This window comes from Ambystoma mexicanum, chromosome 4q (genome assembly GCF_040938575.1).
Source record: "Ambystoma mexicanum isolate Mex_15411 chromosome 4q, UKY_AmexF1_1, whole genome shotgun sequence".
Lineage (NCBI taxonomy): Eukaryota > Metazoa > Chordata > Amphibia > Caudata > Ambystomatidae > Ambystoma > Ambystoma mexicanum.
Window position 1 is genome coordinate 1,244,438,203 of NC_090928.1, and position 18,484 is coordinate 1,244,456,686.

The 18,484-nt window shown below is 49.1% G+C and overlaps 1 protein-coding gene across 2 annotated transcripts in view; it reads left to right on the forward strand.

Annotated features, from left to right (window-relative positions):
• LOC138468319 (exportin-5-like) overlaps positions 1–18,484 on the forward strand; it is a 2,047,117-nt gene that overhangs the window by 1,738,998 nt on the left and 289,635 nt on the right. The gene's annotated exons all lie outside the window — the stretch shown is intronic.

Consider the following 18,484-nt stretch of genomic DNA (forward strand, 5'->3'; position numbering starts at 1 on the left):
CCTAATTATACTGGTGTCATTAGGCAATGTTAAATCTATTGTCGACGCGTCAATGAGGACTGAGGTGTGGTGCCGGAGGTCAGAGTCAGGGCAGCGCATGCTCCCTGGACCGTGCACCTGCGTGCCTCTAAATTTAAAGGGGACGAAGGATTTTTCTGGTGAAAAATGTTCCGTCTCCCGTCCCTTGGAAGGGACACCCATACAGTATGGAGGAAAGGGGACTATGGACTAAGAGTACGTTAGTCACTACGGTGAGTAATTTATAATATATACACCGGCCTCAACGCCACATTGGGTGTGTAGAGGCGTCAAACAGAGCTGGGCCAGAGCTGCACTGTGCCCTCTAGCGGCAGAAAAGATTTCGGGGAACGCTGCGCTGTGGTAGGAATATTATAGATGAGGAATCGGTGGTAGGAACATCCATCAGAAAGTACATTACTGAATGGTAAGTAATTGGTTCTTTCCAGTGTTCTTTCATCCACCTTAAACATCCAAGGCAGAGGAGAAATTCCATTTGATAGCTCTCGGCTGCTACGATAATCTGACGAGAGTTATTAAAATGACCAGTTCTTCATGGGTTATGCTGGTAGGGCTGACTAAACAGCACTATATACATGGATTATTCTCTGCATCTTAGAATGCTATGATCGAACTGGGAAAGATGTGCCTGAAGGTCTCTGAGCTCATTCTACCAGCGGTCTGGCTTCTACCTCTGACCTACAGATGGGGACCCTGTCTTGGGCATTTGCGAAGCACCTTTGCACACATTTGCCAACCTATTACTACTTCGATTCCTTTTCGAGGCAGGGCACCTACGTTGGTAGAGTTGTCCTTCAGAGTTTTCTTGTTTTGGAGGTGTCCTCTTGCGCACCTCCCTCCTCTATATCCGCGTACTGCTATGGGAATCTATAAAAGATGAGGAATACATGTGGGGAAGGAATCCATTCAAAGAACAAATTACCTCTTAGTAATAGTCTCTCTCATTCGTCATCGCCACGCATCCTGCTCCCTTGGTGTATAGCTGGTACACTCCCCTGCAAGAGAGTGCTAGGATAAAAGGCAGAACTGAGGTCATTGGACACAGCACATTGATATATTCTGGCTCAACGTCATGTCTGGCATGTAGAGGCATTGGGCGAATCTGTGCGGCACCCCCTGGCAGCATACGTTTCAGAAGAACAGATTCTTGCAGATTGAACATCATACATGTGGAATCCGTGAGAGGAAAACCCATCAGAAAGTAGTTTATTCTCCCTAGATTGGTGATTGCATTTAATGTCTGAATAACTGCTTGTCATACTAAAGTGGTGTGTAACCCCCAGAGTGTGTTACCAAACTGTGATCTTCATATATGTAACCAGTATTTTTTACTTGCCTTTAATATTTTAAGTATGCCTTAGAATATTGTAATAGTGGTATTTCTATACTTGCCTGTCTGGGTTTTTGTACTTACTATTTCTGGTAGGTGTTAGCTGTAATACTCAACAGTGGCCCCTTCCTCCTTAGTGCCTTGCTACTTGGTCAACGATTCTTAATGGAATGGCTTTATTTTTATTTCATAGTTTATTGCAAACTTTTATCAATTCATCATACATAAATGAAAAGAAGGAAAACTCAATTTCAAATCCCCACTCCCACCAGCACCCTCCCTATCTCAATATGAAATGTATCCCTTCGATTCCTTCTCCCTCCTTTTCTTCGCTTTAAAAATGTCTTTCAAAAACTGCATCAACACAGAAGTTGCCCGAAAGTCTTCTCCGCCCATTAGAAGGGTCCTCAACTTCTCGGCCCCATTAAATTGTCTTTTTCTTATCCAATAACCAAGTGACTAGTTGACTGCCGTCATCCCCCTGCAAAATATTGTAACATGTTGCAGTGTTTCTACCTGGAACTCAGGCTCACAAAATCTACAAGCGACCTTGTTAGTCTTCCCTTAGATCATCTTAATTTCATTAGTTGGATGCAAGTTGAACCGGAATCTCATGAGCTGTGTCCGATACCAAGAAGAGGGAAAGAGCTTTAAATATTGCGCCCTGCAACAATAGGCCTTAACTATATTCCCTAGGGCTGACTGCAAATGATGGGTGTTTCTATCGTCTATTGTATGAATCCAGTCTTGCTCCCAGATTTTTATTTTATTTTGTCAGGGTTGGTTGTCAGTGCTTCTATATTCACACCTAGGGATTCTAGCGTGGCCCTACAGCAACTCTCTCACTGTCCTAGAATGTCTGGGCCCATCTCTTCACTTAGGATTTCGAAAGGCGGAGATGGAGACGCTAGCAAGCATTTCCAAAATAACGATGGCTACTTCAAGACCATTTTCATATAGCGATATTAGCCCCAATTCGTATCTGATCACTGATGTCGCTAACAAATTTGTGAGCTTTAAAATGTTCCTCTAGAACGCCCCTGCTAACAAGGCTCACACCTTATAAGGGGCGTGGAGAAAGCCCTATGGTCCAGGAATCTGAGCCGGAGTCGCTTTTGCTTCATAAAAGGTCACTACAGGCTCTAATGAGTATTACCAAATCTCCTATGGACCACAATCACTTCTGATGTCAAGAAAGATTTTGTTTTTAGACCCACTATCCTTGGGCCATCGTCCCTCCTATTATTATGGGTCCAAAGATAGACCAGGGACTGGACTTCTGTTAGTGAGATTTTTTCCAGATACCGTTTGTGTCTAGAATTCCCTTTCCTAGTTCTGGATCCGAAAACCAGGTTTTTTGGGTTTATTTCGAGGCCATTTGTCGTCATGAATGACTGCAGCGCCTCCAAACTCGTTTGTAGTCCTATCTGGGTTTGGTCCAAAAGGACAAGGTCGTCCGCACATAACCTACCGATCCTGTGATCACCCATCTTGGGAGGGAAGGCACTAACCACATCTAGTGCTGATGGTAAATCTGACATAAATAGGTTGAAAAGTGTCAGGGCCAGCATGCAGCCCTGTTTCAGCCCTCCCTTTGTGTAAATAGGGCTTCACAGAAGTCCCTGCGCACTGAGCCTAATTTTCAAGTTGGTAGCTGTGTATAAAGATCTGATTGCTGCTAACAAGTGCGCTGGTCAATTCCAACACTCCATTTTTCTCCAGAGCAGTTGTCCATCTACACTTTCGAAACGCCTTTTTAAGGTCTGTAAAGGCCATGTAAATTTGTGTGCCTTTTTCAATTGCTTTGCCCTTAGGGACATTTAGTAAAAACAGATTTAGGTTGTTTCCCACCAACTTTGTGAAACCTGTCTGTCTAGGGTTGTATCTTCCAGAAGCAGCAATCCATTTCTGCAGGTGACTCAGCAGTACTCCCCCAAACGTTTTGCCAAAACATCAAGGAGAGCGATAGGGCGGTAGTTTTCAGGATCTGCCCTATCCGCCTCACTTGTGGATAGGGACAATAACTGGCGACTGCCAAGATTTGGGAACGCTCTCTGCCTTCATAATTTGTTTGAAGACGGTAGATATAAAAGCTGCCCATTCCTCAGGCGTATCTTTGAGCATAATGTTCGCGATGCCATCCGGCACAGGAACTCTCACTCTACTTGCTTTATTGATTAGGATCATCAGATCAACCTTATCAAATGGAATGGACCATCCCAATCCCTTCACCTGTGAAGGTCTATTCACTGGTTTTCTGCCACCATATTCGGTAAAACCAGACCTTTCTCTTTGGCATGGTTATTTAGCAGTTGCCATATAGCTCTTGTGTCTCTTCTCATTAGTTTCGCTAACATTGCTTCTGAGTTTTGCTACAACAGTGTAGCCCTAAATGCTGCTACCCAGTTTCTAAACTTTTGTTTTCTCTTTTTGATTAGGGTACGAAAGTCCTCCACCTTATTTCGCATCAAGGATCTAATTTCCCTTTCTAAAAGTTTTTTTCATTGCCTATTTTTTCATCAAACCTATGGGTGTGTTTATTTTTTCCTGGCCCTTAGGGTTTCTTTTGGCTCTAAATTCTACTAGCAAGGGAACATAGTTCACTCCCTCGCCTCCCACCTCCAATGTCTCAAAATTAGAGTTCAGGGCTCTAACGTCGGCCGGCATAAGTCTTTCTCGGTTACATCCATTAGTAGCTTCTATGGGGTACTGCCATACTTTATTCCTCCTTTTAACCTTACACCCTCTGAAGGACAGCCAAAGAAGTAACTCTTTTGTCTAGAGTGAGAGATGCAAATACGTAATCCAAAATGGACGAGTTAACCCAGATTGACCAGGTTAGCCCCGGCGGGCATTCGCCCTCACATTGTCCATTTAACATGCACAGCTCTTTAGCTTTCATTAAGTCCAGCCACGCCAATGCTCTCATATTTCTGTTTCACTTTTGTCCGCCTCCTCATCAATCCTCAGCCCCATGTTAGACAAACAAGGTGCATTTAGGTCTCCTCCCACACACATGCAGTCGACCTTGTGTCGGCTATGGAATTCGTCAATGACATCAAAGAAAGCCTGCAGGAACTTGTTTGTTTCGATCCCCACTGCATTTCAATAGATTCTTACAATTAGGATCCACGACCATCGGGCAGGAGAAGTCCCACCCACTCTTACACATGTAGTCTGAGTTAATGGATTTGGGCATAGTGAGTCCACCACTGAGAGGCCTCTTCCATTTTTTAACAAGGTTAAGAGACCGGCCGAGGGGCCTCCCTTTTGTCCCACGTTTGGCTGGATTAATATAGGCACTGTACCTGTCAAAAACTGGAGCTCTTATCAACCTGGTCTCTTGCAAACAAATGATACCTATGTTTCCAGAAGTCATGTTTTTGTCAACCGCCAAATGGGAGAAAAGCCCAATGTCCATCCCTTCTCTCGCTGTTAGTTTTGGTCATGATCATTTCCACACCTCACCCGATCTCTCCCTCTTCACCTTTAGTTTGTGAGGGGCTAATGGTCAGCTTTCCCATGATGCTACTATTGAAAGTTATTTTAAGCGGACCCTCCCATTTGAATATGGGGACGTTTTCTTCTAAAACTTCATTCTCACTTTCCATGTCTTGTGTTTGCATTTGAAGCTCTGTCTCTCGTCTCAATTTGTATTAGGGGCCTGACCTCGAAAGGTCTTTCTCTGGTCATCAACTCCATTCATTCGAATCCCCATGGATGAAGTAAGTGGGATGGCGGTAAGAGAGAGGTTTTGGCCCCTCTCGATGATAGGTTAGCATAGTTACTCTATCCATCTTTCTCTCGTTTGTAAATTCCACAATTTCTATGTCCCCTGGACAGAGAAAGTGGATCAGCTTCATCACGTTAGATCTATTCAGAATCAGCCCATCATTTAGGGGACTAAGCCTTTTTAGCCTTAATTTGGGGGGAAACCTCTCATCCCCATAGTGCTTTGAGGGCTCTGCTCTGCTTTCTTGACTCTCAAATCACGTAAAGGGGATTGACTTGTTTCGTTATTTTTCTCTCCTTGATGTAAGCTGTCTTCGCCTTCCCTTCTTTTCTACAAACTTAAGAGGTAGGTCCAGAGCTTTTGCCCTAATCAGTCCAATTTCAAGAAATGCGGTTCAGGTTGATCTTTAGCTGCCCTCTCACTGTAAAACCCTGAATGTTTATCATTCTGTGAGCTCGATATCACTGAGTCCAGCTCGACCCACTCGCCGGCGAAATCGTCGTTGTGGACTGTAAGTAAAGACGGATCAATTTCCTCCAGCACTTTGCGGCTGGACTTCTGGTAGGGGTGAGAGACGACTCTCCAATTTAGTTATTCTTCTAAGGTCCACGTTCTTTGGGCGGGGGGCGCTGTTGCGCGCTTAGCAGGATGCAGCCAGCTGCGTGAGCTCCTGCGACGGCTGAGGCCATAAATCTGCAGAAAACCGACAAAACGGTCCGATTCATCCTGAATTTTTGGTAATGCTCGCCTGATGGTACCCCCGACACGCTGACCAGGAATCAGGGAAGTTGGCCCACAAAGTCACGAGATACACTGAGTTAAGTGGGGGACCCATGTGTGGCGAGGAGCGCAGCCGGAGCGGATGTGACATCCAGGCGCCACCACAGCCGGCCCATAAATGCATGGACTGGGGCTCGCTGCAACTACCGGCTGGTGGCCGCGAGTGCAGTGAACTTCCAGGCACGGACAGGGAACTTGTCGAGCCATCACTAGCAGACGTGGGCGCTCCAGGCTAACCCTGTTGAGCGCCTGCGAGGGATCTACACGGTGCCAGGGACCCGGTATGAACACTCCCGGTAGTGCGCTAAGGTGCGCCGCGCTTGAGCAGCCCCGCGATCGGCGACATGGGGCATACTTAGATTGTCGTCCCCACTGAGAGGGAGCCCTGCGCTCTCCCTGGAGCACTGCGAACACTTCACAAGGCACCTCTCCTGCTTCCAGAGACAAAGGCCCCCCCTCATCCTCCACCCGCATACGCCTAGGCGCTCCCCCGCCCTCACTGACGAGACCAGTGGTCCCAAACGCCCAGCCCGGGACCCGAAACGAACTTGGGGCTTCTAGAGAGTTCACTATTACTGTTGACTGCACCGAGGCCGCGCAGGGATACTGTGCACATGGTCCCCGCCGGCTCCAAAACTGGATGGCCCAACCTGATCTACGCGCCAGTGGAAGGCACTGAGGTCCACCCCATGACCCGCTTGTTCGCAGTGAACATAGTGCAATTGTGGGCTAAATCAAAAAGTCACTGCCATAATCCAGGGGACGTGGGGCCCTGCGGAGAGGGGGCAGGGACTGGGAGCGAAGTGTGTAAGACCCCAACTGGAACTCCAAGCGTTGCACTGAAAATTGAACGGGTATTTTCACGGAGAAATTCAGAAACATGCTACAGTGGGCAACACTGCACAAGGATCGGGAACATGGTCCTTAACTCCAGTCAGCACAGGCAGTGTTAGGTATATTGGAAAGAAGATCACAGGAAAGCTTACCTGCATCAAGGCAGATGTCCCCAGCAGCACCCTATTGACAGCCACACCACTCAAAACACACACAGATTTTGAAACAGGAAATCACGTAAGGCTGCCCAGGGGAAATTAGAGATCTGGAAGTACAATGGCAACTATAAAGTCACGCCTGCCCGCAACCTAACTCTAGGAGGGTCTCTGCCCCCTCCCTGCCCCCCCTGGGCACAAGCAGACAGGCGGGGCCCGGGAGGAAACCGGTAACACGCACAGCGGACTCCATCAAAACCAATCAAACCAACAAAGTGTGCAGGGCGGTCTCGCACAGGCCCCTGGATGCACGACCCGCAACACCAACTACCAGGAGTAGGTTTAGTTAGAAGATCACAGGAATAGTCGCTGTGAGCACCAGTCCAACAACACTATCAAGGAATTTTACTGTACTTACCAGGGGAAAGTGAGAGACTGAGGCCACCCCCCCCCCAGGGATTACAGCATTTAACTAACTGACATAAAGACAAATCCCCTCAAAGGAGCCCTATCAATAGATTCAATATTCGAGGAATACAAGACAGTGAGGTGGATCCAGAGGACAAGCTTCAACAGAGAAACAAGTGGAAAGACTGCATAGTAACCACAACATTCTGTTTCTATCAGCGACCAATATCATGAAGGGCCTAGAACCCCAGGCACAGAGCACCCGCCCGGGGCGCGACAAGGATCTGAGGCTGGGTCCTCCGGTGGCCTTACGGACAGTTTACTCCAAATTGGTGAGGGAAAATAACCCGAATAATACCAAGTGGCAGGCAAGTGGACGATGCCTGAAGGCGCAGTCCCCAAAAAGGGTAAAGGAGCCATAGATACATTTACAACAGTGCTGAAGACAGGGAACGCAGCAGACATGACTATGGAACAGCCATCCCCTTCTGTGATGGCCGCGCCAACAACCATGGACCCTCAGGCAGTCTTCACAGCAATGCAACAGGGCTTCACGGCCCTAAATGATAAACTGGACGGGAGCAACATAAATGTGGCATCTATTAAGAACCAGCTGGAAAAGGCCACCGGCCGCATCACGGAAGCTGAGACTCGCATCAGCGCTACGGAGGACGCATTGGAAACGCTTCGCAATACAGTGACGGAAATGGCGGAAGACCTGGGAACGGTGAAGCTTAAGTGCAAGGATTTAGAGGCCAGATCGCGCCGCAACAACATTCGTATAATTGGCGTCCCGGAAGAAGGGTTCAAAGGTCCAATGGAGCTTGCAGTGAAGAAACAAATCGGGGACCTGCTCGGAGACCCAGGCTGGTGGCCCATGTTTGTTGTGGAGAGAGCGCACAGATCATTAAAACCACGACCCAAACCAGGGGCCTACCCGAGACCTATCATTGCGCGAATGATGAACTATAGGGATAGAGACCTATTGAGAGCTTCGAGAAATAAACAGGAGCTGAAGTGGGAGTCCAGTGTGATTCGTGTGTTCCCGGACTACATGCTTGCGGTTCTGCAAGAGACGCTCTTTCACAGGAGTCAAAAAACTGCTTCGCGACCGGAAAGTCCCTTATATGCTGTACCCGGCCAGACTCTGCATGCAACATAACAATAAAATATATTTCTTCACTTTCCCTGAGTAACCTGCTAGCTTTGTGGAAGCAAATATCATGATGCTACCGAAACAAACGCCAAACGGTGCGAAATGTTCTGCAAACAAATCACCATAAGGTATCCAGTAATGTGGAAACTGCTATGCGGAAATAGATGACGAGCATGATCACTTGAAGAAAGTATCCCGCACAAATTATTACCAATTCCTCACGCAAGACAAGTGCGAGATGAGGATACAAACATGTTTTCATTATGTGTACAAGTAATGTCCAGGATTGAACCAGTACGGTCAGAAGTAGGAAGTCAAAGGCTTCAGCCGCCGCAGAAGAAGCCTACTTTTGCAGGCGCACATATCAAGTTATGGGAATGGGGAGGAGTGATGGTGGAAACATAGTTGAAGTTCGGGGAACTATAAGGGTCAGGGTGGGGGTAGGGTATGTTAAATGGGGAGTTGGTTAAAAATGCACAGATACAAATGGACGCAATGAACAGATAAAAATCAAGGAACAGACACATTGCACATCAGTTATGCAGAATAATCACTCAGGGCCAGGACAGCAAATGATAGTTTTTCCCTGTTAAGCTGGAATGTCCGAAGGCTCGGAGCACCGGTTAAGAGAAGGAAGATAATGGCTTATATCAACAGGCTGGGCCCCCAATACTATTCTTACAGGAGACCCATTTACTTGAGCACATAGCAGAAGAAATAGCCCCTGGATGGGGCAAACAACGTTACTACACAACGTACTACACCAGGGCACCGGGGGGCGCTGCCACTAATACACAGTTCGAAGGGATTGTGTCCTCCGACATATTCCTTATCTTTGATAATACGTTTCCAGCTTGCTGGCCTCGGAAATTTTTTCTGTAGAGGGCGCTGCGCGTCGACGTCCGCCGAGTCAATGTCCCTCGACGGCCACCGTATCGGCGCCGACGTCACCATGCCCATAAATAGCCACGCGCTGCATCTGTTGCTCAGTTCCGTTTTTCCGCGCTTTGTGGGGCCTCGGAACGTCGTTTCTCAGTTCAGTCAGTTCTTTCGATGGGATGTTCCTCCGACGTATTCCTTATCGCCCCTCCCATCCATCCCCGCAGTGATACTTCCCTTGTGGTTGCTGCTTACGCTCCTTCAAGGTCAATAACCAATTCAGGCATGACTTTTCTTATGCTACAAAACGGAACTGAGCAACGGACGCAGCGCGTGGCTATTTATGGGCATGGTGACGTTGGCGCCGATACAGTGGCCGTCGAGGGACATCGACTCGGCGGACGTCGACGCGCAGCGCCCTCTACAGAAAAAATTTCCGAGGCCAGCAAGCTGGAAACGTATTATCAAAGATAAGGAATACGTCGGAGGAACATCCCGTCGAAAGAACGTTACAAGGTGAGAAGTAACTTGTTCATCTGTCCCATATACCCATTACAGCACAGACAGTGATCCTGATGGTCGCTATGTACTGGTACATGGCAAACTCAAGGAAAAGGAGGTGTTGCTCATGAATATATATGGTCTGAATGTTGATGACCCAGACTTTTATTCAATACTATTCAGGAAACTTGCAAAGTATCCCACAGCCCATATAATATGCTGGGGCGACATCAACACCATTCTAGATACGCATCTAGACCGCACATTAGATAGCCCCAGGCCACTCACAAACGCCGCCCGTATGATGCATGCTCTCATGGTAGACCTGGGCCTCCAGGATGCATGGCGCTCTCTACACGGTACGCATCAGGCCTACACGTTATACTCATCAGTGCATGATATGCACTCCAGAATAGATGTCTGGCTATTATCCCAGAGAGTGCTCGGTTGGGTAACCAAGGCCAGAATACACCCCAGGACAATGTCCGATCATTCACCTATCCAGATCTCGCTGTAAGTCCCTAAAGTGACACTGCATAGGCCCCCATTGAGATTCAAGGTGGCGGCTATGGGGGACCATGTATACAAAACTGCGTTGACCCGCCATATTGAGAAATATTTCGTACATAATGAGGGCATGTTTTTTTTAAAAAACTTCTTTTAATTAAGTTTTCAACAAGAAAAAACAGCACAGGTACACATTTATAATCACAATAGAAGACTTAACAGCGAGAGCTTAACACGTGACGTTACAGTTGGTAGTGTGTCCCTCAAAGGGGGAGAAGGGTTGGCACGATGCGCCGTAAGGCAGTTGGGAATGCGTCCAGGCTCTCCCCGGTTCCTGGTATTGTTCCTATTCCTCCTACTTCCCCCATATTTTCAAGAACTTCCGGGGGCGCCCGCTTGCCGTGTAGATTCGCCTTTCCAGGGAGGCGCACCTGTCCATTTCATTGGTCCACCGGTCAATCCATATCTTGTCCGCGGAGCCCCAGGTGCTGGCCGTTAGTCTCTTCCCCAGCCCTAGTGCCACATTTAGAAATGACTTTTCGTGTTTAGTAAGATCCGTTTCTCCCCCTATTCCCAATAGAATAAGTTGGGGGTCCTTTGGGATTGGGACTCCCAGCACTCTGGAGAGGCGGGACAGGCACGCTTTCCAAAAGTCCTGCAATACCCCACATTCCCAGATCATCTGGTAAAAGGTGCCCTCTGCAGGTTGCATCGTCGTCTCCCCCCATCTAGCTGTTTGTGTTCTGGAGTAGTATGATCTATGTAGGATCCGGAGTTGTATTAATCTGATTTTTCGTCTATTCCAATCTCACGGGGGGACATTAATGCCTTCACCCATTCTTCTGTTTCCAGTGTCCCCAGGTCCTGCTTCCATTTTCCTCTGAGGTGTGTGAGTTCCCCAGAGCCAAAGGAGTTGATCACCTGGTAGAGGGTGGAAGTGACCTTGGAGAGAATCCGGTGTCGGAGGTTGTTTGTCTCTAGGGGAGAGCATGCAGGTATGTCGGTGAGGTTCTGGAATTGGGTGTTGATGGCGTGTAGGAGTTGGAGATATCTAAAGCGGTCCATAGGCCTTAGCCCGTGTGTTGTATTCAGCGCATCAAAGTCTCTCAGCCGACCCTCATGGATAATATCTGCCAGTGTGAATATCCCTCTTCTCTCCCAGGTGTTAAAGTGGCCCATTCACAGGATTTCGGAAAGGTGTGTGTTGTGCCATAGGGGCTGGATCAGGGTTGGTTTGCTCTCCCAGCCGGTGTGTCTGTGTATCTCCTTCCAGATCCGACGGGTGTGCAGGGACCTCGTGGGGACCCCTTCAGGTTTTCCTTGTCGTCGTAGAGTATTTGTAGAGGAGGCGGGAGGCCGGTGTCCATTATTTCGATCCGGATGTGTGGGAGCGTGGGGTCCCCGTGTAGCCAGTCGTTTGCCACCCCTGCTTGTGCCGCCCAGTAGTATATGCGGATATCGGGCAGTCCTATGCCTCCCTCCCACACCGATCGGCGGAGTGTTTTGAGGGCAATGCGGGCCTGTTTCCGACCCCATAGCAACGTGCGTACGGACTTGTCGATATCTGTGAATGTTACGTAACTGAAGGGACTGCTCAAAAAAGTGGTAGGACTTTATAGAGCTGTAATGTATGGGAACATGAGAAAGGGCGTCCTACCACATTAATTTACATTAAACAATTCCTGCATTCCTTATTTACTGCAGAGGTAAACTCCATTTGACATACTAAGTATCAACAAGTTTGTAAACTCATAATTAGACGAGAAATAAATACACATAGAATGATGAAATTGACTTTTAGGCTGCTTAATTCAACTAAAATGTCAAAGACGAAAAATGGAATGAATTCAATCAACCATAACATTTAATAGTTTTATATGAACAACACATGCCCACTTATTTTGCAAACATAATCAAAATATGTTAATAACATAACATGAAACCTGCTATTTTCAAGGTATACTAAATATTCTGCGGGAGGTAACCAAGTCAGGGCCATAGACTTGGTTACCTCCCGCAGAATATTTAGTATACCTTGAAAATAGCAGGTATAATGTATTTGTATCTGTAAAAAAACCCACCCTGGTTCATCACCTACGGTTTTACGTTTTTCTGTGTTTCTCTAACGACAATTTATGAAACAATTGTTCAGTTTTCATGTTATGTTATTGCAAATCGGTATGGCAACTAATTGAATTATGTTTCCAATCTATTTTTGCTTTGTTTCTATTTTGATTATGTTTGCAAAATAAGTGGGCATGTGTTGTTCATATAAAACTATTAAATGTTATTTTGGCTTCCCTGTTAATTAGTGATATAGGCCTGTACAATGCACAGTGCTCTGGGGGTTTCCCTGCTTTGGGGATGACTACTATGTTTGTTTTCCTGAGGTCCGGGGGGAGGTAGCCCTGCTCTCTACTGCGGAGGAACATACTATGCATGTGTTTTGTCGTTGTTCCACTTAATCGCTTCTAGATCTCTACCGGGAAGCCGTTGGGGCTAGGGGTCTTCCCCGTCTGTAGCTGTGATAGAGCTTCCCCAATTTCTTCTTCCGTAATATCAGTGTCTAGTTGTTCTGTATGTGATCTGGAGAGTTGGGGGATCTTGATCAATTCAAGAAACTGTGGGGCGCTTGGTGTGGGATCCTCTGTTGGTGGGGAGTACAGTTGTTCATAGTAATCGGCAAAGGCCTCCGCAATCTCGGAATCGCCCATTAGAATTTCCCCTTCTTGGGTTTGTATGGCCCGTACTCGCCCTTTACACTGTTCTTGTCGTTCTAGCCAGGCCTGGGTCTTGCCAGCCTTGTCCCACCTCTCATATATCTGGCTTCGGGTTTGCCATTGGGCAGTTCGGGCGTTGTCTAGGGCCCTGTCCTTTAGGATTGTCTGAGCTGTCGTTGGGGCGTCCTGTGCCTCACGGGTTCCCGCTTCCAACAGTTGTTCCTCCCGCCGGATTACTTGGGTCTCTGCTTCTGTGATTGCCTCATTGTGCCGTTTTCTGTGGGCAGATACCAGGGAAATTGCCTCCCCTCGCAGGACAGTTTTGTACGCTTCCCACTGCACGGTTGGGCAGGCGACCGCTTCTTCATTGAGGTCGAAGTATTCCTGACGTTTTATCCGTGAGTCCTTTCATCCGGTATTACCAGATACTAGGCGCTTAGACGCCAAGTGGGATCCTGCTTATGTTGTTTCCCTTTGAGTTTGATCAGTAGGGGGAGTGATCCGAGATCCCTCTTGCCAGGAATTCTGCGGCTATTAGTCGGTGGGTCATGTTCCTTGGGGTGAAGATGTAGTCCAGTCTGGAGAGGGTTCTATGCGTGTTGGAGTAGAACGAGTAGCCGTTCTCTGATGTGTGGATTGTCCTCCACGTGTCTGATAGCCCCATTGCGTCCGCAAAGGTGTACAGCTTGGTCGGGGTGTCTGCGGCCCTGTTGCCCCTGTGCGTTCTATCCTGCCCAATGTCCATGACCTCATTAAAGTCTCCCCCGATGGCCCACGAGTCATCCTGTTCCTCCAGCATAATGGATTGGAGCTCGGTGAGGAGCTCCGCCGTCAACATGGGAGGTGCGTACACTGCGATGAGGCCCCAGGTCTCCCCCCACATCTCTCCAAGCACCATCACGAACCTGCCCGAGGGTCTGATATCACTTTATGGTCTTAAATGGAACCCGCTTGTGTAGGAGGATCATAACTCCTCTGGAGCCTCTGGAGAACCCTGCTAGGTATGTGTGTGGGTAGTTGGATTTCCTGAAGAAGCCGCTGGTGGTACCTATTAGGTGGGTTTCAGTGATGAATGCAACTTCTGGGGAGTGCCTGTTAAGGTATTGGAGTACCAGTTTCCGTTTTATACCTGTCCCCAAGCGTTCACATTCCAGGTCAATAGGGAGATCTGCCTTGTTTGTGCTACATCGGCTTTTGTCCTCCAGTGTGATGGTACCGAAGGATGTGAGGCAACTTCCATGTCTCAGTCACTTGCAGTGTTTTGTTCTGTTCCGGGCTCTGGTGCCCCTTCATGTTCACTCGCTGTATTTTCGTTATGGTGTACTTCACGTGCAAACCTTGAAACTTTTAACAATGAACTTAAGGTCGGCTCAATTTGAGTATAAGCGGACATGCTTGAGTCCCCAGGAGTGGCATACCTATTCCCTTTACTTCTGCAGCTGGGATAGCGTATCGCTGGTCTGTGGTGCCTTTGTTGTCTTTGAGCCGTTTCCTTTAGTAACTAGAACTCCTAAACTCCCCCCTCCCTGCACTTCCCCCCCAACCAGAAGTACCTGTCGCCCAAACCAAACGAACCATAAACTAAATTATGTGGGTGGTCAGGAGGACCAAATGTCCCAACTCATAAAATTTCTAGCTACTTTGCGCTTAAGTGGGTGGGGGGTGCGCTTCTTTTGGCTCCTCTCCTCCCGGGCCGCCCGGCTTCAAAGTTTCTCCTCAATTCCTGTGGGCCTTGTTTTGTATAGCTGGGTTCTCATGTGGGCCCATTTTCCGCCATTGTCCCGTGCATCTCGTCCGTCCCCCTTGGTGGTGTCGAATGCTCGGGGGATTGGCAGGTGCCTCTGTCATTCCCGAGGGGTGTGTCTCTTCTCGGGATGGCGGGGTGTGGGTCCGACAGAACCTGCGTTTTTTTTCTAGCCAGTCCCAGGTTTCCCGGGGGTTTTGGAACACCTGGACCACCCCTATGTGGTACACTTTGAAGATTGCCAGGAAGAATAGTGCATATTTAATGTTCAGGGACGTTAGCTTCTTTTTAACAGAGTCATACGATTGCTGTGACTTCTGGACTTCCCTTGTGTAGGCGGGGAAGAAGCCGATCCAGTTGCCATTGTAGGTAATTGGGCCCGTTGCCCTCGCCATCTGAAGGAGCGTGTCTCGGTCTGTTCATGAGCTTGGCGATCACTGTGTGCGGGGGGGCCCCAGGAACCGGTCTGCCTGTCGGGACCCTTTGCGCTCTTTCAATAGAAAAGAATTTTGAGAGTTTTTTAGGGGCCATCAGGTCTGTTAACCAGTCTTCCAGGAAGAGTTCCATAGAGGGTCCCTCTTCTTTCTTGGGCAGGCCGAGAATGCAAAGGTTGTTGCGACGGGATCTTCCCTTGCTGTCCTCTGCTCTGTGTTCCAGGAGAGTGATTTTCCTTTCCACTTGTTTCAGTCGGTCCCCCAGATTTTTAACCGTGTCCTCCGATTCAGATATTCTTTGTTCTGCGTCTCTTGGAGGTTAGATTCCTCGGGTCCTGTCTCAGGAATGACACCTCAGAGGTTAGGCCATCAATTTTTGACTCCACCGAGGTCCGGGAGTTGTTTATCGCTGCCATAATGTCCGTAAGCGATAGTGCTAGGCCCGTGTCGCCACCCCCGTCCTCCTCCACCCCCTCATTTGTCGGTCCGGAGAGCCTTTCTGGGGTGCAATTTGTGTACTTGTCCATTTTGTTCTGCGTTGTCCCTCTGTGGGGTAGGTCTTTCCCCATGTTTGGTACCTTTGTTGTTTTGCACCCCGGGTTGTCCACTGGGTCGTGAGCCGTTATGTCTCGGGTCTTCTCTGCAGTGTGGTCTCTGCTTCTCACCCATGTCTGAAGGGTTTCCTGTGTAGGGTATGCGCCCTTTCCACTGGTTTAATGTATTGGTATATCTGCTTGTGGATTGTTAGCAATGCTGTGGGGTTTTATGCCTTAGATCCCAGGACGGGGAGGGTGGGATTTCCCCCCCCCCCCTTCAGTGGCTCCGGGGCAGGTTCCTTTTTGACCCCAGGGCCGCGTGACATGTGCCACGAGTTCTGTGCCTGTCCAGGATGCCAGCCACGTATTTCACTGGGATGGCCGCTGTGCTAGTGTGTTGTTGTCCCCTTTACTGTTGCCCGCAGGTATGCCTGGTCCCCAGGCTTGTTCCCCCAGAGTTCCCCAATATCAGTTGGCGTGGCCTCCCTCAACCCGGGCGCCCACCCGCTCAGCGCCGAGTTTGCAGACTTATGACTCCCCTGCTGTGCCAGTTGCTGGGTGGGACGCCTGTTGCTCCGTGGGGGTCTCCAACCGCCAGTGGGGGATGGGCCGTATGCTCCAGTGGGTGGGTATCCCCCGCCACATCCTGTGGAGGGGACGGGAAAAAAGACGCTCACAGCACACACGCCGGGCGCCGGGTGCAGGGGGGTGGCCCTCTTGCAGTGGTGGTGTGTTGGGGATCCCTGATGCGGAGGAGGGGAGGAGATGGGAGGGCCGCACCGCTCACCTGGCCCCGAGTCCTGTCTGCGTCGTTTTCAGAGTCGCGGGGTGGGCGCCCCTCGACCCGAGCGCCCAGCCACTCGCACACAGCGCACACTGGAGAGGTGGCCCCTTTTATGGTGGCAGTGTGTTGCGGCCATCCACGCCGCGGGGCAGCAGTCCACCAGCTCCGCAGGTCCCCGGCCACTGGGGCACGGCGGCCATCTTCTTCGGGCGGGCTTGCAGTCGGCCTCGGTAGATTTTGCCGAGGGTGCAGGGGGCCTCAATTTGCACTGATTTTCGTCGGACTTTCATGGGGGTGGGCGTGGGCGCACTCCCCCACCCAATTTTCCCTTTTTTATTTGTATCCGCACCAGGATTCCGTCAGGATTTAGCAGGATTCGGGCGGCCCAGGCGGAGCGACGGAGAGCTAGACCGACATCCGGCGCCCCCTGGTGGTCTCAATGAGGGCACTGTTGAGAGTCAATCAACACTGTGGCAGGCTTTCAAAGTATGCATAAGCGGGGTTGTTATGTACACAGAGTTTGGAGTATTGAAAGACCTCCGTAGGGAACTGAAGAGACGTGAGGGGATATTAGCGGAGCTGCAAGAACAATACGCCATGAGCCCCTCCCCCCAGATTAAACTGAGCATTAAAACCCAGGTGGAGGAATACAGGGCAGTGGCAGACAGGGAAGTTCGCTACTTTGACAGACCCGCTGCAACGAGGTGTTATGGTGAGCAAGAATGACCAGGTCGGTTCCTGGCCAGGATGGTGAGAGGGGAGCGTGGGACCACGAATATCCCCTGTATAACAAGACCCGGCTGGATAGTAAGAAACATTCTATGACTTTTACGAACATCTATACTGCCCCCCCCCCTAAAACCCCCCACCAAAACCACAGTCACTGAGAATGAGATATACAAGTACCTGGCCAATATACCTACAAAGTTACTGTCCCCCCGCAGCTAGGAATGCCTTAGAAATCCCGATCCCCCAAGACGAAATATTGAACGCCATTAAAATACTCCTTAATGGCAAGCCGCCGGGCTCTGATGGCATCGGAGCTGAGTTTTATAAAGAATTTGCAGAACTCCTGGTACCCAAGCTACACGCTGTATGGGCTGACCCCCTAGTTGTAGGTGAACTACCCGAGACGACCCGAGAAGCTATCATCACCCTGTTGCTCAAGCCAGAGAAGCGCCCTGAAGAATGCAGCTCTTACAGGCCGCTTTTGCTGATAAATACAGACGCCAAGATTTTTGCTAAGATCCTGGGCGTATGTCTGACCCCGTTGATGCCACATGGTTCATGAAGACCAAGCGGGTTTCATACCAGGCAGATCCACGGCAATGAGCATTCTCTGCTGCTATAACATTCTGGCTGCAATCCCAAAGAATATACAGGGGTAGCGTTGTCACTGGACATGCAGTTTATTGGCCTTTTTTGTTCAGAGTACTACACATTATGGATTCGGGAACAATTTTATAAAGTGGGTCAAGGTCCTATACACCCACCCATACGCAAGGATCAGTGTCAATGGTCCCTTATCTGCTATTTTGAGACTACTGGGAAGCACACGATAGGGCTGCCCACTGTCCCCCCTATTATTTTCCCTGGTGATAGAACCATTAACCGACCTGCTCAGGGCCAGATACAGTAAACTGGGTATCCATCTGATAAGGAAGGCAGAAATCATTACGTTATATGCCGATGATATACGGTCATACCTGAAGAACCCCAAGCGTAACTTGGGTAGGGTGCTGGAGGCTGTTCAAACATTTGGGGAATACTCGGGTATTAAACTAAACTCTGCTAAATCAGAAATATTCCCACTTACCGACGCCACTACCAAGCCCTCTGAACACCATCACCTGCTGTGGAATCCCGTTCATGTTAAATACTTAGGGGTACATGAGGCTAGGACGGTGCAACTAGTCTGCGCATTGAACTATGAAATCGTAGCCT